At 40.2% G+C, this 25,132-nt stretch overlaps 1 protein-coding gene across 4 annotated transcripts in view; it reads right to left on the bottom strand.

The window, feature by feature from the left end:
* Nucleotides 1-24,662, bottom strand: part of LOC113581251 (glutamate receptor ionotropic, kainate 5) — a 65,519-nt gene extending 40,857 nt beyond the window's left edge. For 2 of the 4 annotated variants that reach the window (XM_081696885.1, XM_081696891.1), the window contains exons 1-3: nt 24,357-24,662; nt 23,848-23,903; nt 18,302-20,074 (exon numbers count right to left, since the gene is read on the bottom strand). The gene's annotated coding sequence lies outside the window, so the exon portion shown is untranslated. Of the gene's footprint in view, nt 1-18,301; nt 20,075-23,847; nt 23,909-24,356 lie in introns of all 4 variants that reach the window. The other 2 variants (XM_081696881.1, XM_027016261.3) reach the window with 2 other exon arrangements.
* Between the last annotated feature and the right edge of the window lie 470 nt (nt 24,663-25,132).

Here is a 25,132-nt window from a genome sequence, read left to right as displayed (position 1 = left end):
ATATATTAAAAAATGGCTCTAGCTTGAGTGCTTCTGCAATGCATAGTTGATCTCCAGTCTGAGCTTAATAGACCATATGCACAGTCACATTTCCAGCTGTTAAAAGATGAAAGCCTAGGGCCTCCCAGGATCTCTACAGACCACCCAAAACAAATGTCTGCAGAATAACCACACTTCACACTCCGCAAAACAGCAGAACAAAAGCAACAACACATCACAGATTAGCCATGGTCTGCTGTGGTTGGAGCCAAACCCAGGCAAGCTGCTTCAGTGTGCTATGTCAACAGCAGGCTGGGGAGAAAACTGGCACAATGGTGGTTTTAAATATGAATGCAGACAAAATAGATGAATCTAATCAGATGAACAGCAGTGCAGACAAAACAGACAAATGTAAACAGGTGAAACCTGATCTCCAGCTGGGTATACACATGCAATGGTGCAAAGACAGTTCAAACAAAGAGCCAGTTTACTCTTAAATGCAGATTTTTAGTTCCCCATTAGTGATTATCTTGTTGTTGTTTCCAGTCCATTTAGGAACAGAGTAAGGAACAAAACATAGAAAACAGAGGACATTTTGTTAACAGAGAGTTGCTAAAATACCGTGTCTCTTAGCTCTAGCTTCAAAAAGTGGCTTTTCAGAAGATCCTCTTTGATGGAGCATAGCAGTCCAGATATCATGCCCTATCAGGGCAACATGTCCTATTCATTCCAACTTGTTATGCCAATATTTGATCTGACTAAATAACTATCATCTTGAGCCAGGGTGTGCAGAGATCAATTAATGCAATGAATGAGTGTAATGTTTGGCTGAAACCAAGAAGTCAAGCTTGAGGCTCTTGGTTGAGACCCCTGCTGCAAATTATCCTTTACTTCTCTTATTTGAATTCTGTATGCATGACTACACATTTTTACAGGATAAGATGACTGCAGTATTCATTTAGAACAAAGGCCATGGCTTTTTTATATGCTCTCTCCTCCCTCTTTCACTCATATATCTCAGATCACCTTTTTTCTTTGAGATGCCATGTAAATAATGGTTCTTATTGTTACTGAGAAATTAGTCAAATTTTTATACCTGCTCCGAAATGAGAGAATTCCATGCAATACAAACTCATGTTTGTTTGTTTTTTTCATTTTTTTTATTTTAGTTTTTATATGTTGTTAACAACACAAGATAACAAGTGCTTTGAAGTGCAAAATACAAGCGGTACAAAGTAAAAGAATTTGAATACAGTAAAATTAGACAATGCTCCATCAATGACCTTTCATTATTGCTATTTGCATTTCAACTCATTAATGCATAATCAATCCAGAATCATAAGAGCTTTCAATGGTAATATTAATAGCATTTACATTAAGGCAGTTATGCTGAGGTGCGCAAATTAGTGAACAGTTCAGTCATGAAATAACACTCATCTTTTGAAAAACAGGTCTTCTTCCAGTACAAATGCTTTATTGTCCTAGATCCAAAAGTAATGTTTTAGATACAGATCACCTCACATGAATGATTCTGCAAATGATTAGCATACTCCATATAACTAGGCTATATTCCTATGTTGCTCCACTACCACATTCTCAAAATTAAAATCTAAATATTTTTGTAACAACATAATCATGAAAATCACATTGGACACAAAGGGATCAAGTTTTTGTTGTAATTCTTGGGATGGTGAGAGATAGACAGTGAGTGAACTAGATAGAGAGAGAGAGACAGAGAGAGAGAGAGAGGAAGAGAGGGAGAGCACATGAAGGATGAGTGAGGGAAAGAATGAAAGTAGTCTTTGAAGATTTTTCAGGATTTTTCCAGTCAGCCATATGAAAGAAATTATTTTGGACTAAATTTCTCCACTATCTTTTCTGCTCATCTCACTGCTATCTTTGAATTATCCACAATTGCTTTCCCATCACAAATCACCCCTTCTAAAATTCTCCACGACTCATTGGTGGAAAGCCGATTTCAAACCATTTTACAGCCTTGGTGGTGCTGAAGGAATACCTTACAGTCCAGTACTGAAGGAATACCCTACAGTCCAGTTCTGCTCTTGGATGACTGCACCACTCAAGAACTTTTTTATTCTATTTATATTTTTTTCATAATATAGAATACAGACTATGGCCTATGTGTTACACAAAAATTAAAATACCTCCTGAATATGACATGAAGCCAGGCCTTAAGTCAAGGCAAAGGAAGCAACCATCAGGTTTGCCATTTTGACCTTCAGGACACCGATCATGTGATAATATTCCTGTGCACAATTCAAAATATATACACAAGGTTTAAGATATTTCACAAGAAATGGCACCAACATGTTGTTCATGAAACAGCACCAATCCAAGAGATACTACACCGGATATTCGAAAAAGGCATGCCCTGGGAGACCTGTCTGGAGGTCTAGAAACTTGACAAAAAAGTATTTTAGCAGCTCAAACCTCAAGACTGTGACACAACAAACATATAATAATTTTGCTACATTGATGTCAATCATCATGTAAAAATCATGTAGCAAATTCCAGACAAGAATAAATTTACACCCAGAAATACAGTTCATACAAATCGCAAGTCAAATTCCTGACTGGAATAAATTTTATCCCTGATCTAGTACAAGTTATCTGGTGCAGAAAACTGGAAGCTATTTTTTAGACCACTGGAACAACATCTTGACTGACATTTGGAGAATTTGGTTCTCAAAGGTAAAAGGCAAATATTTTAGAGAAAACCTTTTTTACAACTCATTCACTTTGTAAGGTATATACAGCAGTGTTAAATGAATGGGTCAAATTTATTTACAAGAACATTTTTTAACCACACTCTAGTAACCACACTCTAGTCTATAAGAATAGTATTAATGAGATGAATTCACTCCAACTATAGCCAACAGAGGATTAGCCTCGGAGAGTTAGGCCATGTTATAGACATTGGATGTTAAGTCATTTTAGATTTTTTTGCATGGCTGAATTTCAAAAGTCCACTCACAAACTCCTGGCAGCTTGGTAGCATGTAATTTGAAACCATATGTGATCAACACACCAGCTGTGTATTTTAATGTAATGTACTAATACTAGTGACATATATTTGAGTCAATGTGGAATGTTCCTAAGAAAATGGTCAGAAAAATTGAGGACTTGTTAACATTTGTTGACTTATTAAAACCTAGGCACCCTTCCTTGTAGAGGGTTACAAATGCATCTGGTGAAAAAAAAAAACTTTCACTCTGAATTTTATTGTTGGCATTCACTGTTAATGCTGAAAAAAAGGCCTGACAAGCAGGTGCAAATTCCACATCAGCACACTACGATAACAATTAGATTTGCTATACTAAAAAATAAAACCTCTGAAACATGGGAAAACTGATTCATTAGTGCATTACCTACAGTCAATACTGTTGCATAGAAATCATAGCTTTCAATCCTGTCACCACGGAATCTTTCGTTTTTCTGTTGACGGCTTAATTGGGGTCTCTCTGCTATCATGCCTCTGTCCAGCTGTCTGTCCACCTCCGTATATCACCATCTCCCTACCTTGCTTTCATGTGAACATATGGTTGCAGCAAAGAGCAACCCAAGCCCACCCTGCTGAGAAGCAAAGATGGCAGTGAGTGGGGCTGGGAGGTGAATAGGGCCTTGGGAGATGTCCCCAGAGACCGTCTCTGTCAGGAGACAGGAGGCACATGTGTTTGGGGGATGGGGAGGAGGGGGAGGGGGCAAAATTCTAAATCACAGACACACAGCAATGGAGGTGGAAGACCCACTCATTGAGATTCTACGTGCCACATTGACTCACTTACAAGGATAGACATGGCTATACAAATATGCACATATCCCATGTGGCACCTATTGTCAAAGCAGGCAAAAATAGGACAGTTCTGTGATACAGGCCCACACTGGCCAGCAAAGAGCAGAATTTATCTCTCTCACACACACACATCTACCCACACAGATGCAGACCCGCACAAAGCAGGACAGTGCCATTCAATAAATAAACGTGGGTATCCTGACTAAAATTAAACGTACTCAAAAACAAAAAACCATGCACATACATCCACAAACATTCCCCACCCCTACATGCATGCAGTCACACACACACACACACAACACAACACACACACACACACACACACACACACACACACACACTCACACACACACACACACACACACACACTCACACACACACACACACACACACACACACACACACAAACACACACGCAACCCTCTCTTATTATTAGCTACTGAATGCAGTACAGGTGACTAGCTTAATGAAAGACCCTTTCTTTCCCTTGGGAAATATGTGCAGGGGGCACAGAGTTGCTAGAATGGGTTTATACATAGTCCACACTATCTTTCTCTCTCTCTCTTTGTCACACACACACACACACACACACACACACACACACACACACACACACACACACACACACACACACACACACACACACACAAACACATACAATGGGTGTGTTCCAGTGATGAGGACTATTAAAGCACCGAATAGTGCAGCATCTCTGATTTGACTGTACAAACAATAAAACACACATGCTCACACACATGAATACATGCGAACATGCACATTCATGCAGACACATGCAAACTCACCCACAGCAATCTTCTGGAACTTCAATCCCTCATCCCCAAATATACTTTAGTGAGCACATTTGCATGTTCACATTTAAAGGGAATTTTATACATGCAAACAGACCTTTGCTCACACATGCTCGCATGAAAGATCAGTTTTGACTTTATATATCAGAGATTGTGTAATACTATTATTTATGATGCAGTGTAATTTACAAGCCAAATGTTGTTCCTTTGTACACAGGAATGATGAGGATGCCTGACATTTACAGCACTGTTCATTAAATAGAGGGCACGCTGGGACTGATGCTCCACATATACATATGCATACATGCACATATGCCAAAATGTGTGTGTATGTATGTATGTGTATGTGTGTGTGTGTGTGCAAAATGTGCATGGAATGCCTAATGTACCAAGTTTAACAAGCATGCACTTAGCTGCAGATATGTGAATGTGTCTCATTGCTGTTAGATCTCAATGTGGATGTCAACAAAGGCCATGACTGGCAGGGAATTGAGAGTTTTCATGCAAATTTGTTCTGCTGAGCTGATTCCACTAGAATGAATGGAGGCAGTTACTATTTACTTGGTTGTTTGCTAGGTTTAAGTCCATACACACACACACACACACACACACACACACACACACACACACACACACACACACATTTACAGCTGCTGAGCTGCGACCAAATCTAATCTTGCTTTCTAGCTTCTGGTCTACTGTTGCCAAGGTAGCAGTCAGAAAAAAAGAGGGAGAAATAGAGGTGCATAGCAAAAATAAAAAATAAAATAACATAATGCACTGAAGAGGTAAAACATGAGTAAATGAGTTACTGAAGATACAGTGATTTGAATGAATACTGACTAATGGAGTGAGTGAATTATGACACAGATGAGAGAAATTCATTGAACAAATAACTGTATGAGAGTGTGTGAAAATGAAAGAAAATCTTAATGAATGAGTGAACAAATATGTATTCAGGTGAGGAAGAATGTGTGCATCAACATAGAGTATGTGTTACAGAGTGATGTGCCCAGTGCACAACCACTACAAGCACCTCAGCATGAAAATGTATACAACCCATATGTATTTTCATGAATGACTGAATTCAGATATGCACACATGCTTGGCAGAACTGGCTGTAATCATATTTCAAAATAGTTTCTCTTAAAGCCATTGATTGGTGATCAGGCTTGAAGGCAAAGTGACACTGTTGTCAAAATCGATTGATGTGTGTTACACTGTACCATCGTTTGCACAGTTATTCAGGTTCTTATTCTTGTAATACCTCAATATTGATGCAAGCAAACCAGGCCAACAAAGCTATTAGCTCTCAGTACATGCCCAAATTTAGCACTCACTACAGTGAGATGCAGCTAATGCACATCTCTGTGGATTTGTGGGTGTTTTCCTTATTTACCTAGCTGCTTTAAGACAGCTGTAAGTCCATGTTCATCCTATCCTTCTGTCAAAAAAACATTTTTGTGAACGGTAGCTATCCAAGTCGTCACAAGTTAGTGCAATATAAAATCAAGTGTTGTCGTAAGTGTATTGGCATTGCTCATACTCTGAACACACTCAAAATGTCTGAACTACTATGGCCATTATTAAAATGACTTGTGCCTATGGTGGATGTGATGTTATTACCAGTAACATTCTTACTCACCTAATTCTTCATCTAAGAACTTTAGAAGGAACAGCCACAGTTGATCTCTTTACTTTAGTAGAAAAATCTAATTTATTGAGCTGGAATCAGGCTACATCAGCTACTGAAACAGTATGTAATCTTTGCTTATGGTATTTTCCTGCTGAGGGCAATATTGCTTCAAAAATCCTGTAACATTTTTGTAACACTCCTGTAACACTCCAATGCACTGATGTCTTATATAACCTTGAGAGTTGCATGAGCATACATATTCAATATTTTTCTGTTATTGCTCTTGAACATATTGTGGTGACTACCACTGGACTTTTGGAATGGGGCCAGTGCACTTTTGGATTGGAGACACCATGGTTTCTCATGGGTTAAGCTGCCAGTGCTGGAGGAGCAGTACACACAGTGCCTGTGCTGGTTGGATCCCCAAGGGCTGTGAGCAGCTCAGATAAGCAGCACCCTCATCAGCATCAATGACAGAGAAAGCAAAAAGCAGGGAGAGCTGCAGCGGCAAGTAAAGAGGAGGTATGCCTGACACTGGAGGGGGAGTGTGAACAGTGGAGCAGGTCAGGCTTAACAGAGAAGCAAAAACAGCAGTTGTAGGAGCTTCTTTATAGCAACATCTTCATGGCTACAGAGAGAGACTATAAACAGACTGATTTAGTGCAGCACAGCATCAACACCAGCGATGCTGCACTGATTCGGCTCTGTCCCCACTGGCTCCCATTGGCTAAAAAAGAAGCTACAGAGCAAAAAGCAAAAGAGATGGCAGCTTTGGGCAGCACCAGAGGTCCTGATGAAGAAAGGATATCAGATGTCTCTTCTGTGAGGACTATCAGCTTCTCAGTGTCTTTACTAAACCCAACGTGTAGCCAGTCCCATGCACAGACAATGTCTGGGATTGACTTGTCAGCTTTACATGGTTCAGCTCGCTGGATCACACTGGAGAATTGTTGGCTGCCATAGCAAGACTACAACATTTCCACCCTTACCTGGCCTTACCTCTATTTATGTTAATGCTGCATGGTGTATGGATGTTGAGCTACATGTGCACAGCTGTGACCAGTTACATGACCCACAACAATCTTCCTGCTCCAGTGCATCTATGGAAAGAGTCAATGTGGATGTCATGGGCCCCTTTCCCACCACTGACATTGGGAATCACTATGTCCTCAAGGCAATGGATTACTTCACAAAGAGGCCTGAGGCCTATATGGTCCCAGATCAGACCACAGTCACAACTGCGGAAGAGATATTGGCGGATTTCTTCTGCCACTTTGAAATGCATAAGGAGCTCAACAGTGAACAGGATTGCAACTTTGAGTTGGCGGTCATGGCTGAGGTCTACAATTGGATGTACATCCAGAAATTTCAGACCACTCTACTGCATCCACAGAATGATGGCCCCATGGAGAGCTTCAACTGGATGCTCACCTCCCAGCTCCCTATCATCACAGCCCAACACCAGAATGAATGGGACTTCCACCTACCTCTGGTCCTATTGGCATGATACTCCACCATTCAGAAGGTTCACTCCAGCTGTCCTGATGTTTGTGTCCACCACAAAAGTGTGCCCAGATCAAGGTGCTCTGGAAACAAACCTTTGACCATCAGGGCCCACAACTATAGGCAGGGATGTGAATGTAGCTGGACAACCCACACCAAAGGTAGCTCCAAACATCATGGGAGGGTGCCTGCCTAGACAGAGCACCTAGGTGAAGTGGTGTATCAGGTTGTGGCAGGGTGTTGGACTGTTGTAGTTCATCGGGACCAGCTAGCTCTTTACTGGCCCCATGAAAGAGAGACATCGTCAGCCGGGAAGCAATGTTGTGCCAGGAAATTTATCTAGGGTCCAACTTTGTGTGGTGTTTTCTTTTTATTTACTCTCTGCCCATTTTCCTGTTAGGCAGTTCCTTTCCCATTGTTGTTATGCTTTTTAAATAAAAGTTTTGATTTGAAGAAATGTTATTTTCTGGACCGTCTTCACTGCAACACTACAATATATACTGTGATCTGTAAACTTTAACAATAATCCTTGTAATTATTGTAATACAAAATTGTAATACAAAAATCTGTACCTTCTCCTTGAATTTTGTTTTCTACAGTGAGAACTGGCTACTTTTCAGGAAACAAATGGCCCCCATGATGCATTGCAATATAAAGCTCCACATGGGTGTATGATTCCATTGATGTAATTACACCTGGGTTCTCACCAGTGCCAACATGGAAAGAGGGTGGATCCTTGCAAAATGGTTCAAATTAAGTATTTAGGAAGTGTATATCATGCTGAAAGAGTCCATACTGCCAATAATATGACAAATAGTATGAGTTCTCACCAAGTGTCTGGATTTATGCCTCTGTTTTTATTTATCTGTCCTTATTTACCTCACTCAGTCAATAATTAAGAAAACAGATTAAGCTCATCACTTACAATAGATGCCTCCACAACAAACGATATGCCAAGTTCCAGCTGAGAGCCAGCACATGTTGGAAATGCAGACACAAAATTGCACAATTTGACTTTCACTTTGACTTTATATTCTGAGTTACATATGATTTTTAGTGTTAATCTGTCAGTGAGTCTCTAAAAAAAAGATCACTGCAGTCACACCTGTCAGTCACAGGATCCGACAGCTACCTGTAACTGGCTCCACACTACTTCACTGGCTCAGACATAGTTTTTCCCATTGGTCAAAGAGCAGGTCTTGGCTCCCGGGTCCCTCACTTTAGTATGCAGTTTGATTTAAAATAGATAAAGAAATAAATGCATCTTGTATCTCACACTCCATGTTAACCAGTGATCAAAGGGAATGACGGAACACACACCTAACACACACGTATAACAACACAAAGATATACACTGTTGCAGTGAACTAGCACATGCCAGTTTTTTTTTTTTTTCTTTTAAGGCAGCATGAGAAGGAGAAGAGTGGGTGGGAGGATGGAAATTCGAATAACCGAGTGCATAGAATTCCCAATAACAGATGACTCACAGGCTGAACAGGAGACACCTTACTTACTTTTCCTGCTTCCTTTATCCAAGCTGCACTATCATCCCAGCATCGTCATATGAAAGCTCCAATTCAAAGTGGACTCAGGTCTATGTTAACTTTATCAGAAAAGTGAATTTCAGTCTTCAAACACATTCCTCATCAGATCAGAAATGATCAGTATTAGGTGCTCGCTCGCATGTATCTAGTAGATTACAAAGAAGAGAAGAGCGGAAATTGCGGCTATAGACTGTACCTTGGGAGAATCTGTTCCTGTTCTCAGGGTGTCCTAACATGATTTATCATCTTAAGGGCCTTGCAAAGTATCTAATCCACAAGCGATCTTCTTTGCTTTGCTTTATTTACATGGAATTATGAAACAAATAGAGATCTATACTCGACTGTTTTATAATGTCTAGACCAATGCAAAGTGTCTTTTGCCTTCACAAAAAAAGTTGATAACACTGGACTATGGCAGCCTTGATTTCCAGTAAATATTTTTTCCTCCTTTAACTGAAATTAAATATACTCTGATGATTTAGAGAAATGATGGCGCACATGCAATGTAAGTCAGTTGTTCTTTTGTAGATAATTAGACAAAAAAGCATAAAAATAAAAGACTGCTGTCAGTTAAACCAATTTCCTGTTTTCATGGTAATTTCCACTCTGGAAGTACTCAACATTCAGTTCCACAATCATCTTATGCTCCCCTCAGACATACTTGAAGAACTTAAAGTTTACTTGAGATAAGCATTGCACACAAGTTGATAACATATTAACCTATATTAATTATATTTCTATATATAACACTTTACACTATTAAAATTTAAAAAGTGAAAAAAAGAAATGTCTACTTTGTCAATCATTAGCTTTACCAATTAACACATCCGTTTAACCCTCTTGATTAAATGCAAATCTGAAGATCTTTAGCATTAAAGTGAGTTGGATTGACAGCTACTGACAGTGCAGTGCTTGTGTTTAAATTAGGTCATCCACTAATAGCCTCATTCAAACCTGGGGTGAAGATTTGATGTAAATGAAAAATGCCATGTCTTTGACAACAAACTGTTGTCACTCATCATCTTGTAATACAAGTTCAAATGCATATTTTACATAATCAGTTTAGAGTTTTTGCTGCACATGCACAACAATAGTTGTGATAAGAAAGATGTGTTTACATGTTTCTTAAAGAGCACACCCCTCTGTCACATGGTGTACATTTTTTTCCCATTTTAGAGGGTTAGAAAACTGTCCCCTCAAATATCGGATTCCTATCCGATTGCAGTTTTGTAAATTATCTGTTTTTAGGTATGAGTTGGGTTAATCCAACAGCATTAGAAGCACAGAAATCTGACTTTCAGGCACTTGGAATAGTACTCCACCAGTCATAAATAGCCAGGTTAATGATTTTTCCCACTAAGTGATTGATTTACTTGATTTCAACGAACAGATTTCATTACATCCAGCTATGTTGTGAAGCACAACTGTTAAAATATTGATTTCTCTGTCCAACCTGCAGGATAGGCTTGCCCTTTTTAGAGACCCTCTATCCACTGGATTTGTTATAGATTTGTTCTGCCATCCCTCTGTCATCATCTTAACAGTCCATCCATGCATGTAGTCAGCATAGCTCTGGGATTATTAGAAGGAAGATTCTCTACTGAAAGTTTTTGTCTTGGCCCAGGATTATCTTTAGTGTGGGGCTCGGAAACCAGGCAAAGATCCCAAAGCAGGGTGTGCTCTATCCAATCAACTGCTTGAAAAAAAGTATCTTGCAGCACTCAGCTCCACTGTTGCATGTGTAGTGAACCACATGACTCACCCCATCCCATTTTGTGAAGACTACTAAAAGCCTCCCTGCCAGAGAGAATCCACACAAAGCAGCCACCTTGCACATTCATCAATCTGAACAGCATATGGATAAGATAATCGCCAAAAAACTGGTATTTTTCACCATCATGCTCTCATATGAGCAGCTCCAGGTTTAACTGTTGCCAACATTAGTGGCTCAGCAGACGTCTTTTATGTTGAGGGATATGTTGAGATGTAAATGTTCTTGTCCATTGATTCTTTCAATAGTGTGACAATCAAATTCAAAGCAGTAGGACAATATTGGGATGTTACTTGATTCTGCTCTTTCATCAACACACACACAACACATGCAAAAAACACACACCCCAATGCAATTAATGGTCTACAACATTCCAGAGAATTTCACATCTCCATTTGTGTTGCTGGTTTGAACTACAAATTAAGTCCAAGGTAAATATTCACATTTACAAATGATATGCCAGTACAAAAGACTTCAAAGGATGGTCCAGCCCTGCAAATAATCCTAAATATTATTGTAGTGCCTGTGACTTTACAGTAAAAAAGGTAATGCCTGTTAGGCCTGGCCATGACTGATACCCTATAGATCATTTCCTTGCATGCCTCAATATAACAAAGTAAAGCCAAGCATGCACTGTACGAACATACTTCACACTGAGAACTCTTTCTATATTTTGCACTTCATTACAAGCACACACCTTGTAAGTATACAGTTAAAGCCCTTCTGCTGCATCTAGTCAATCAGTGATCACTTTCTGAGCACAGGACTGCTATGGAATGCGTATTTTTGAATAGTAGACCACTTGGGTCCTAGCAGTAACATTGACATGAATATAAGCCCTCAGAAATGCAGCTGTGCCTGTTACACTTGTATCAGATCAACTTTTCTTAACTTTTATATGTATATATGTCTGTGTATGTGTTAAAAAAAAAAAATCCTGGCACTAATCATATTCATGCTGACCATTACTTCTAAACTAACTAAAATATCAGCATGATATATCAACTACAATCCTTGTTTCACACCAAATTAGACAAAACCTTGCAGGCTGAACTCTAGCGCCCAGCAAAAGTCTGGCTCCACATGCCTACAGTTCTTCATCAATAGCTCCATGAAATCATCTTCCCTGATGGTGACTGACCCCTCAAAGCATCAGTTATGGTACAAAACCATCCAGATGGGAAAGTAACATAATTTTTCAGTTGTTGCACATGCCCATGTCTTTTGGGACTAGGATGCAGGGCACCACCTGTCCTTTTCAGCAGCTGAAAACAAGATGGCCAAACACCAAATGTCAATTAGGGTTAGAGCTTGAGGATGAGTAGTAAGAAACAGATCCAAGCCAAATAGATGTCAAGCCCTTTTCTATCTCAGAGGACAAGTTTAACTGAACACTTGCCAAACTTTGCTGAGCATTTATTTGTACTGAAGTCAAATGGGCTCCATACATGAAAGAACTGACTTCCATGGCCTTTCCTACTCAGAGCTGTTGAAGATCATGTCAGAATTTAGGGGGTGGGGAGAAACTATGAATCATCTCTTTTTTGTCAACATCTGATTGCACGACAACTAAATCTTTACAACCATGTTGTTACCAGTGCTGATAGCCCATATCCTTTGAGTGAGAGTAGGCTGTAATTCATGGCACATACATTGAGCGCTGACTCCAGGTGCTGATTCGGGATCAGCCCTCAATCATACTTTTACTGAATATATATGCCATGGGCCAAGCTCTGCCAGGAACAGCAATTCCAGCCATTCTTCAGATAGGCTTCGTTCTGACAGCAGATCAATGAGTTCTGATTGGACTCCATCACGGCTCTGTCAAGAACGGGCTTAGAGAGGGGCTGAGGCCATGGGGAAATCTAACTAGAACTGAACATCCTTGGAAATTGTATGGGGTAAAGGATTGATCTTTTTAAAAAAATGCAGTTATATTGGTGTCATATGATGAACACTAAGGCTGTTGTGATTTTATACAGGTTAACTTAATGCTAAAATGTTAATGCTAAACTATCCAGGGAGGTGATTTACTTACATGTTACTATGACAAATTCAACCCAGCCCACTAGTTTTACCACACCCAGGTCTAGAGCACCTTCTCCTGAGTACTAATGGGCAACACCTGTATATCTGCATCTGTTTCCTTTTAAAGACTCCTGTTTTCCCAGACCACTTTGCAAAGTATTTCTATCCTAGCATGCATACCAAGTGTCCTCGTCCCCTTGTTGATTTTCCTGGCTAACAACCTCTGTTTCCTTCCTAGACTACACCTCGCTTCTAGCCCTTCAGATCACTTTGGACTCTTTGGGCCTACGGGTTCTGACACTTTGGGCCTACGGGTTCTGAACCTGGATTTGACTGACTACTCTCTGTACCGTGATCTCACGGATACTGATGCTGATCCAACCAACTCCTCACACAGCCCCTACCTGTTTTGAGATCCTATTAAAGTCTTCTGCATTTGGATCCAAGCCTGCTTGTGTCCTAGTGTTCTTGACAGTTAGTGATGCACCAATGTATATCTACCATAAATTATTCAAATTTATCATAAAGATGAATGTTTGGGTTCAAAGTGATGAATCTTAAAAAAAATCTAGAGTATGATTACATTGCCCATGCAGAATGCCATGATACTTTCATTTAAAAAAAAACGATAAATTAATTTTGAGATATTCCTATCTGTCATGGACCGCTCCTCCCCCTTAAGTCATATGGTACGGCCGGCCGCGTGTTTGTGTTGTAGTCACGCCCCCCTGCCCCAGGATTGCACATGTTAATGTCTCACATCTATTTGAAACATCTATTGTGCTCCCATCGTTGGTCATTGTCGCTACGTGTGTGTTTAATTAGATCTGTGTAGTGGTAACGTTGGTGTCTGTAGTTTCTGTTAAATGTACATATGTCTTCGTTGAATGTTAAATGTATGGTTATGTTTATTGTGAATGCTGTATGTGAGTGCCACCTCTGTTTCATGTGTCTAATGTCAATAAATGTTTTGCATTATTAGAAACAATATCTTGACATCAGATGTATGTTTATGGTAGACAAATTATAATTGTGATAGCTGAATAATAGAAATAGTTCCACATTTTTAATACAAAGTAATTATGAATGAAAGTATGTATGATGTATGAATGTATGAATGAAAGTACTTATGAATGTCCATCAAATTGATGGTCACTAAACGTGCAAAAAAATATAGCTCTGCTTATTTCAAAGCTGTCTCCACTCAAATTGATCACCTGAATGACCCCCCCCCCCCCCCCCAAACATTCTTAGTTATACCCACCATCCTGATGCAGGAAGCTGGGTTTATTTAAATTCACTACAGCTCTTGTTCAGAAACTCTGACTGACAAGTAACTTGCGTGAGCACCTCATTGCTGCCGCCAGTCATCAGCCTCAGCCCTGTATCCCACGAACAAAAGCTTCCTGATGAAACTTCTAATTGGTGTGTCCAGCTGCACTCATCTACACGCTCTCCAACTGTCTTTCCTCCGAGCCTGTTTGGGCATGGGCAGCGTTCGTTTCTGTGGCTGCTTTGATCTTTGACACCTAAAGCATTGCAGGTGAGCAGGGCATTCTGATCATGCATAAATTAGATGGCAGATATTGATTTTTAGCTTGCTGCTCTTCTGTGCAACCCCCACCCCTGTCCTGTTGTTTCTGCACATAGAGATGAATGACACTCCAAGGCCAGATTAGATGAACCTGTGATTGGCTATCATAGCCTTGGGAACTGGGGGGTGTAATTAATGGCAACCCACATCTCAACCATACACCCTGCGAGATGTCTACTGCTGTCTCGCAGCAAAACACAGAAATCATTCTAACCAGAAAACCAAACTTACCAGTGATGAATTTCCCACTAGGTGATTAAAGATTTGTGGATGAATTAAGACTTGGCTAGACTGGACAGAAATGTTTCTTCAAATCAATAGTTATTATTTAACCCAAAAGCTTTTGGGAATGACTATGTTGAGTGAATACTGTCTTTCAACTTAATAATGTCTGCGTTCAAAAAGAGGGATTGAAAGGGAACTGAACCATTTTTATTTTATTTTAATGAGCAGTGACTGGAAGGATGACAGCACTTCAAAATAGGATTATTGCTCATGCACTAAAATATATTAAAGATAAATTCTTGGATGAAAACATTGGGAAAACATGGTTTCTGTTCTTCATTTGACATCAAAAATTACTGTATTGACTATGAGCAATACACTCTGAAAGCAAGATGGAGCTGCTGACATTGTCTTTAAAACCCCCACAAATATCTAAATAAGAACCAAATAAAGGAAACAGATGGGCCTAGCACAAGAGCATCATGAGCTGTCAACATTTGCAGTTGTAGTTATCTATAAATAAAACACTATTCGATATTTGTCAAGGAAATATTAACCATTTCTCTTTAGCAACAAGACACCTCTGCCTCAGAACATAGCTTTTACACTGGAGCTATGATAAGCAAAATTAAATTTGAGGTGAACATCTAATTACTGCTTCATTATTCATGGATGATTCTCAGTTCAAAATATTGATAGTGTTCAGCAACCTACATCTATAAGGATACAGCTTTTTAATTAAATGTACTCCTTGACTATCTACTCCAGAAAGTATATCTAGCAGTAGTGATACTCTGAAGTATAGTTACTTGTATTGTTGTATAGTTAAACAGTATAGGTATTATATTGATATCACTTGTTTTCAGCAATATGGGGCTGATATGAAATGTGTGTGCAAGATACACTGTTCATTCCAACAATTTAATATTGTAACTAATATTGAAAAGCATACTTTCCCTGCTCACCCTTGCTTATAGTAGCTCTCCCTCTTACACTCTTTCGCTCTCTCTTTCCCCCTCAAATTACACAGAGGGAGCCAGCAGTGACAGTGGTGATGGATAAGCTCTCATCTTCTTCTCCTCTCTTTGTTTTTCTTTCTTGTTTTCTTTCTTATTTCTCAGAATGTGAAAAACAGCAGGACATGACTACTGGTAACCCCTAAATACTGCAAAGCCATGGGCAATGAAGTATGTATATTTATATGTGAAACAGAGAGAGAGAGAGAGAGAGAGAGAGAGAGAGAGAGAGAGAGAGAGAGAGAGAGAGAGAGAGAGAGGAGAAACACAGAAAAAGCAAGAGAGACAAACAAAGCACTACAATAATTTATAGAAACCAGCATTGGAGAATGGAAGAGAAAGATAATGGGGGGGGGGGGGGGGGTGATGCATATTGCAGTAAAAATGTGTCTCATGAACAGCATTGACTAAGTTGACAAAGCATTGTAATTCAAGCTGCCTCAGAGCACCTCAGCTCAGTTCCCATTAGTCCAAGAGTAATCCAAAACAGACATAATCCCTTAGGGCACCCTTGATAGCTAACTGAACTGAGGTTACACATAATGGTATCAAAGGTATCAAAGACCACCCTTCAAAGACGTCTGCTATAGACTCTTAATACACATCATGCAAAAGCACAGAATGAAGTCATCATAGCATTACCATTCAGGCCTTGTGGCATTTTCCAAAAAGAACAATGCAGCAAGTAGAGCAAGCACAATATTTGCAAATTAATCATTTAATAATCCAAATGTTATTTTATCTGAATCGGTAGGAAAAAAATGCCCTACAGTGTATCAGTGGCCTTGGCTCCAATGAATGAAGCCTCCCGGACATCTATTGTTAGCCTATTATTATTCATTTTTAAAGAAGCACTCTGTTCAGGTTCTTTATTACTCTAGTGTTAATGTTCAGCACTGATGAGTTATTATGTGTGAAGACGTAACTTGTCTTTGGGTAAATGTTTATATGAGAAAAATGCAGGAAAGTCTGAATTAGATGTTTTCATAAGTATAATATGTTATAAGTATAATATATGTTTTCACTGAAAACAGCTAAACCACAAAAATATTCATAAATCTTCTTATATAAAGTATTTCTTTGCAGAGTTGTTATGAAAAGCACATAAATGTGAAGAGTAATAAAATCAACATCTTGACACTTTATGTGCACCATACATAATATTTAAAAAAATCCCTTGTATTTCTGAGATCCCCATCTTTCAACCTCAGTTTCTTAGATCACAAGTTTGTATTTCACCCTAAAACTTGTCAACAAACACCTTTATTAGCGTAAGCAGTGAGGGATTAGCGTAAGCAGTGAGGGTGTTAATGGTAAGGCAGTATTCCACAAGCCCTGCAATCTAACTGCCATCAGGCTATGAGCCTCTCCAGCCAAAAGGCCATGCTCAAACTTCCTCAGCTTCATCCAGCCTACCCAGCCATAAAACCTAATGAACAGGAAGTGCATTGCAGGTTGCTTGAACACTTACTACATTGTTTTTCCGTCTAAGATAAGCATGTTTTCCATTGGTCAAGGAAAGGGGGGCATTGCTCCCTCAAAATGACTGATAGCAAATAACTGGGATTTTTCTGACTGTCTCTTAGAGCAGAAGGTCAATATGGCTTTTTAATTATCATCCAGTCCCAAGCCAGACACCAATTGGGGGGAGGGAGAAAGAGAAATTCACAGCAGCTGAAGGTATGTGTAGGGGAATTAATCGTATTTCTCACAATATTACTGAAAGATTTGTATCAGCAATTGTTATTTCCCCATAGTAGTTGATGGCAATTGTCATCACCATTTCAAAGAACGTATACTGTAAAATGCAAACTGTATGAAGGTCAGGCTTGTTGATTTCACAGCCTTCAAAACTGTGAAAATCTAGACTAAATCTCAAAGCATTTGAAGTTACCTCATAAAAAGAAAAAAAAATGTTTTCTGGTGAGTGTCTTCACCCATGTACATACACTAGTGAACTACTGCTACTAATGGAAAACTGCTTTAGTAACTAAACAATCTTTAGTTACTGAAAATCACCCTACTGCCACTACATGCACAGAAGAACAGGACATTAATGACCTGGGGTTTGAAACACATACACAAACACACGGGCACACAGCTGCGATATGATAAGGCTCCTCTTACACATATGTATAGGAAAGCAGAAGTCATTAAAGAGACTTCAGGGAAATTGCATAAATATGTGCATGCACATATCTCTACACACACAGACACACACACACACACACACACACACACACACATACATATAGTACAGCAGTCATGTATTAACATCACTGTCCTACAGATTTGGCACCATATGGAGAGCGTATCATGTACACCCACATGCATGCACACGCCCACACACACACACATACCCAGCGAGACGCTTCTACTCACAGAATGAAGCAGACGGCACCAGCAGATAATAGGAGAGGACTGGCTCGGATGCAAGCAGGCTGTATCCCTTCGGGAGCACTGACAGATTCCAGGGAAGAGGGGAATGAGAGACAAATATCCAAGGATCCCACAGGGTGGGGGGAGGGGGGGCTGCTGTAGGAGGCAGGGGAAAATGAGTGGGATCAGATCATTTGGGTTTTTTTAAATTTGAGCACCGGCTTTAAAGAATTTTCTTTCTTTCCCCCACTCTGCCTATTTTTCCCAATGGTAAGGTAGCACTTTACATTAATGGACTCAGATTCCTTGCTTTGACCTCTGCTACAACAATGATCCCTCTGGGTGTGAGAGAAAAATAAATCTGGGGAAAAAAACATCCAGCAGTGGTAAAATAACTCTTGCCCCCCTGACTTGCCCACCTGTCCCCTGTCCACTGTCTCTCACACTTTTTTAGGAACAGAGGGACGGAGACGGGGATGAATGAGAGGAGAGAGAGTAGACGAATAGAACAGCAAAAAAGGGAAGAAAAAAAAACCTAGACAGGAGAGAACATTTGGTCTAAGCTGAATGAGGAAAAGGCCTCCACTCTGCTACAACAGTCCTCTGCTCCTCTCTTGTTCACGCTCCCTCACTCAGTAGCTCTTTCGCTGCAATATATGGTGGTCTCCCTCACAGTCTGTCAAGAGAGGGGAGTGGTAAACAAAAACTGAAAAGAAAGGAGCAAGAACAATAGCTTGAACTTCAATGGCATAAAAGTGTATATCTATGGCACCTGTTTACTCTTTTCTCTGTCCTTTCTTGGTGTCACTTGTTTTGTCTTGCCTTTCTCTTGATCTCTCTCTCTCTGTCTCTCTCTCACACACACACACTACATCCACTGAAGAACTTATGCTATCTAAACAAACTTAAATTCTCTCATGGTAGCTCTTTTAAGCTTTGTCTATGTCATCTATTCTTTCTCTCTGCTTTGGCAGGGATAAGAAACTATTAATGGCAAAATGACACATTTGCTTCCATCACTTTTCAAAATTCATTCCATCTCTGTCCTCTCTCATTCATTGTTTGTTTACAGGGGAGCCCCCCTGCCGCTCACAACGCAAAGGGAGCTGCCTGAGTCAATGTTTTTTCTCTTTAATGTATCCTTTCTTTAAATGCAAATTCAAAAAAATTAAATGAAAAAAGTAAAATGAAAATCAAATTAAAAATGAACCAGAAGCCACCCAAACAATGTTAAAATCCCTCAGATTTGTGCACACTGAAAAGTGGCAAGAAACTGTATGTCACAGTGTGCTTGTGACAAAAATGTCATTGACTTCTGCATTTCCGTTTTCAATTGCCTTCCAGACAGGAAGTTCAATTATATCTTGTTGAAACGATATGACTCAGATTCCTCTGAGCAGGTCATGAAATTGAAAGGTTTCTGTATAATCACAGTGTTTGTGTTCTTGTCTTCCTGGCCTCCCAATCAAACTCAAATTTGTTGAAGGTTGATCAGAGTCACAAGAAAAGCATTTAATCCCTTATCGAGGCCCTGTTCTGTTCTTTATCCCAAGATATCCCGCATGTTAAACAGGACTTTTTTCACCATAACAAATCCAAAATCCTCTCTTGAGTCATCGAGCTCCTGGGACCAAGTTTAGGGGTGAGCAGGACTGCTGGCAGAAAACCAGGTTCACTCTGGGAGCATCAGGATAGAGGCAAAGGCTTCAGGGAGATTTAGTGGCTGGTGGCTAGCGACCAGAGGAGGCAAGGTGATTCGATGGTGAAGGAATGGGCCTAAATGTTGGAGAGAGAGAGAGAGAGAGAGAGAGAGAGAGAGAGAGAGAGAGAGAGAGAGAGAGAGACAGAGAGAGAGAGAGAGAGAGAGAGAGAGAGAGAGAGAGAGATTAAGAAAGGAAGCAAGAACAACTTACCAAGTTCCAGAGACAATGAGAGAGAAAGCATGGTAATTAAATATGAAACTAACATAAAGAAAGAGAGGCGGACAAAAAAGCAAGCTAAAAGCAAGGCTTTTTATGAGAACATGGTTACTCTGCCCCTTTTTCTCGTTTGTTCATGTCCTTCCCTTTCTTACTATTTTTACACATCCCCACAGCCTTCTACAATGTACTTATGCCATCACTCACTGTCCACTCTGTCTGGCTCTGTACTCTTGTACTCATTCTTTCTCTTTCACTCCTTCCCACTGCTGTCAGTTGTCAGTTTAGCTGTGAAAGGGCATTATGCTGTCAGGTTGACACAAATGCCTGGGTCTTAAATTTATCTGGGAATCCAAAACCCCACCTCCACTGCAACAGTTGTAAAAACTAGGCACACAGTGACCCCTGCTCTGAAGTTGTTCATTTTGATAATTTCTTAGCTAGTACTGGCTTGCTGTGGTCACAAGGCTGGTCCCAGCAACAGCTGATTATGTTTTGTGTGACATCTGTTGAAGTGGAAATACTTTTTTCATTCTGCTTCCCAGTGTAAAATATAATTTACATTAATTTACATTAGGGAAATGTCTTGTAAAGTCCCTTTATAATGTTAATTTGAGACCACACGTGATGTTCACACCAGAATCCTAGCTTGGCCTCTTTAAAAAAAATGGAAATTCTGCAACAGGAAAATCATAAATGGATAAAGATGGAAAAATTATTGTCTGTTTGGCAGGGCTGAGTGGCATTGACAGTGTATGTGTCTGGAAAGTTCTGTGACAAATGTTGCCTCAACGTTGTCTCTAGCACATTAGAACATTACATAAGCCTATTAGCCTCAACTGGTGCATAGAGGCCCACTGGCAAGGCTTGCAAAAGAGAGAGTGTGTGAGAGAGAGAGTGAGAGAGCGAGAGAGAGCGAGAGACAGAGAGAGAGAGAGAGATAAGGCCAGTCAAGTGGCTGCCATGTTTCTAAATGTATCAGTCCATGCACACACACACACACACACACACACACACACACACACACACACACACACACACACACACACACACGCACACACACACATACACACACACACCAGTGCTTAATGCTTTTGACATTAAAATGAGACATTAAAATGAGTCTTTTGTTAATAGTTATAAAAGCAAGTTTTGGAAAGTGCTTTTTAAAAGCACCAACTTTTCAGTTGCTGCACAGTTGGCTATGTCATGGCAAATAAAACTTCATAAACCCTGCAGGCACAGTGATAGCACTGAGTGACACTTTGGTTCTAGAATTCAAAATAACTTTGGAAACAAGCAAACCTCACTTCTTCTGTGTTGCTTTAAAACACAGATGGATGCAAGTGTCACTCTATTCTAACTCCATAGTCATATAAATCCACTTACAAATAAATGAAATGTAATTATGAGATAATTGTTGGAATTTGTGTGACTTTGTGATAGTATAACAAAGTCTACCAATTTAACAGGACTATGCGTTGTGTTGACAGACAATAATACTGTATTTTGAGTGTGTGTGGGAGTACTGCTTTTGTAACTTTATTTGGTCCAAATATGGCACTCTTGATGCTAAAGTGAGCACTCTGTAGTTAATGGTTAATTTGTGTGTGTGTGTGTGTGTGTGTGTGTGTGTGTGTGTGTGTGTGTGTGTGTGTGTGTGTGTGTGTGTGTGTGTGTGTGTGTGTGTGTGTGTGTATCTTTGTATGTATGTCCTAGAATAAAGGCTAGCTCGACTAGTGTTGTAGACTAGTGTTGGAGTGGGTGTAGGTGGATGTGTGTGTTCTCAGAACTGGTGAGTAGTTCTAATGTTGGCATAACTTATTTCCAAGAATAATTCTTTAGACAGAATAATCCACGTGTCTACCACTCGTAGGCTGCACAGGAGTTCATAAACCAAGCTTAGTGTCTGAGCTGGAAATAGCCTACTTCAGATAAGACTGTTTCTTAATTGAGAAGACGTTTGTAAAGGCCATTGGTGGGAATAATCCTACATGCTTTAGGCAACTGCATGTACATGGTCCAGTTCTTACACAAAAACTGCATAATGAACACTGCTGATCAATAAGAGACAATAAAATCCTACAGAGTTATAAGGGGTCTAGTTTAACAGTGTAGTAAATTAAATCTAAACCTGCATTTATCAAATTAAATTGTGATTTATTTTTCTTTTTTTCATAAGGAAAAAAAACAATGCCTGATAACACTGCATTCCAATTTAAGCTTCAATACTTCTTAAGTACTTTTTTAAACAACATCTGTTGGAAGCACAGGACCTCAGCCTATTAAACCCTATTCTATAGCTATTAAGGCATACAAAATTGTTCCCAAAGTTACACCATCTTTGTTATAGCTCACTTTGTTCATTCTGCTTTGCTTCAGTGAAAAACATAGAGACTGAGTTGTATCCTTTTAACAGTGCTCAAAGATCCAGCAAGGTTGAAAACATGAGCGCAGCTTCACTCTTCTCTCACTGCCTGTGCTGAAGACTATTCATCTTAACACAGATATGTCTATTTGACATCTTCCCTCCTTTTCTCTTTCTTCCTTCATTTAAGATCACTTGGACCCAGAAAACAGTGAAGAGTCTTTTTCTTCTGATGTCTTACAACTTTGCTTATAGTACACCTTTTTTTGATAAAAAGTTTTTTGGTAAGACATCTGGCCAGTGATTTTGCTTGAGCTTGTGTTGTCTTGGAGTTTGGAAGGGGTTCTGAAAAGACCTGCTTCTGAGATGTGAAAGGACTTATTGTTATAGCATACCAGCAATTAAAGGCTGTACCAGAGTGTGTCAATATGTATGTTTAGGCCCTACATTACAGCAGACACATACAGATTATATGCTTTGCCCCACCACCCACCCCCTACCCCCTTCATTTTCCACTGCATGCAATCTAGCAGTAAAGTTAATAACCTTCACACAGTCTCTCTCTCTTTCACATAAACAAGACAGTAAAAGCTGCTGCAGCATCCTGGCTATAGGCATCAATGCTGACGGCAATCGATACTTGTCAGAATTTCAGACTATGCCCAACTCTTATCTAGACCCCTGCCTTTAACATAAAAACAACTAGGGTTCACATATGTGGGCATATATTGTGCAGTGACAATTTTAGCACATTGTCTGTATGTGTGTGTGTGTGTGTGTGTGTGTGTGTGATTTGGGGGGGGGGGGGGGAGAAAGCAAGGGATATGGGAATGATATGTTCAACCTGGGTGCCTTGGTTTAGGTTGAACAGTCCTATGACACACATGGTGGTTTATGACTGCTAAAGGTGGGTGGAAGGGGCAAACGAGAGAGTAGAAGAGGGGGACATGACTGATGAGGGGAGAGAGTGGGAGTGAAAGAAAGGGCCGGGGGGAGAGGAGAAGGGGGTGGAGGGTTGGATAAAATGGCTGATGGACAAGAGAAATGGAGGGGATTTGGAAAAGCCAGCAGTGCAGAGAGAGAGAGAGAGAGAGTGTGTGTGTGTGTGTCTGTGTGTCTGTGTGTGTGTGTTTGGTGGGGGGAGAAGAAATGGATTACGCTAATTCAGGGAACAGTTACTAAAATGTGTCATTCTGACAAAGAAGGGAGAAATAGTAGAAATAAAGGCAAGACAGATTAGAGAAAAAGAGAGATACACTCACCCGTGTCTGTCCCCTCTCTACCACAGTCAGGACTGATCTGTGCTGCGCTGTGCACACTGCGCTGGTGGAGACACAGAGAGAGAGAGAGAGAGAGAGAGAGAGAGAGAGAGAGAGAGAGAGAGAGAGAGAGAGAGAGAGAGAGAGAGAGAGAGAGAGAGAGAGAGAGAGAGAGAGAGAGAAAAGCTCAGCCAATGCCTGCTATTAACATGCACCACAGAATTGACTGGGAGAGATATTAGACCAAAATAGATATAAAACAATAAAGAACAGAGTAGAAGAAGACAGCAGAAAAACACTGCTGAGGAATTATCCCCTAATCACAGTCCATCTCTCCTGGGTACAAGAGAAAAAGCCAAGTAACCTTCAAATCCTGTGCTTTGATAATTATTCATGACAAATGAGAGTCATCGAGTGCACACACACACACACACACACACACACACACACACTCACACACACACAAACAAGCAGCACGAGTGCAGGGAGTAGGCTCCACAGGCGGTTGATACCTCGGAGGCTGCTGACTGCCTGTTCTCCTTCTCGTCTCTTTTTCTCTGTAGTCTCTGATGCAGCTCTCAGTTCACCAGTGTTCCTTCCCTGAGACGAAGGCTCTGCAATTGGTGTCTCTCTTCACCCTCATGTTCTGTTTTATCAACACTCCGTTCTGCCTTGTCCTGTTGCGCTGCTCGCTTCTGGAAGGATTGAGCTTGCTGCGAATCCTGGCAGATGAGGAAGAACACCAACTGCATACATGCCTCTCTCTCTCTCTCTCTCTCTCTCTCACACACACACACACACACTCTCTCTCTCTCTCTCTCTCTCTCTCTCTCACTCTCTCTCACACACACACTCTCTCTCTCTCGCTCTCTCTCTCTCTCTCACACACACACACACACACACACTCTCACTCTCTTTCTATTGTATCATGCTGTGTAACTCTTCACCTCTGTGACCAGCTCAGAGTGTGACACAAGTCCCTATTCTCTTTTACACTTCTGTTCAGTGTCTCCTCTATGTGGTGGTCTTTACAAAAACAAATGTTCACAGTCTGTTTTTCTAAAAAAAAACTAAAAACTAATGCTGCAAGCTATGAAACTTACTTATTTACCAACTCCTTTGGGTTAAATCTGACATTTCTCGCTGAAGCTTCTTCTCACTCTTCTGTCAAGAGCTGCTCAAGTCACCACAAAATGACCATTCTTTGTACCTTTGTTTACACCTTCCACACATAATCTCTACAAACTTCAGACTAGAAATTAACAGGCCTTTTCTTCTGAGTGTTTAC

The sequence above is a fragment of the Electrophorus electricus genome, chromosome 2, assembly GCF_041902795.1.
Source record: "Electrophorus electricus isolate QZ-2024a chromosome 2, ASM4190279v1, whole genome shotgun sequence".
Classification (NCBI taxonomy): Eukaryota; Metazoa; Chordata; class Actinopteri; order Gymnotiformes; family Gymnotidae; genus Electrophorus; species Electrophorus electricus.
The sequence above is the reverse complement of the archived record's forward strand: the minus strand, read 5'-3'. Positions and strand labels throughout refer to the sequence as shown.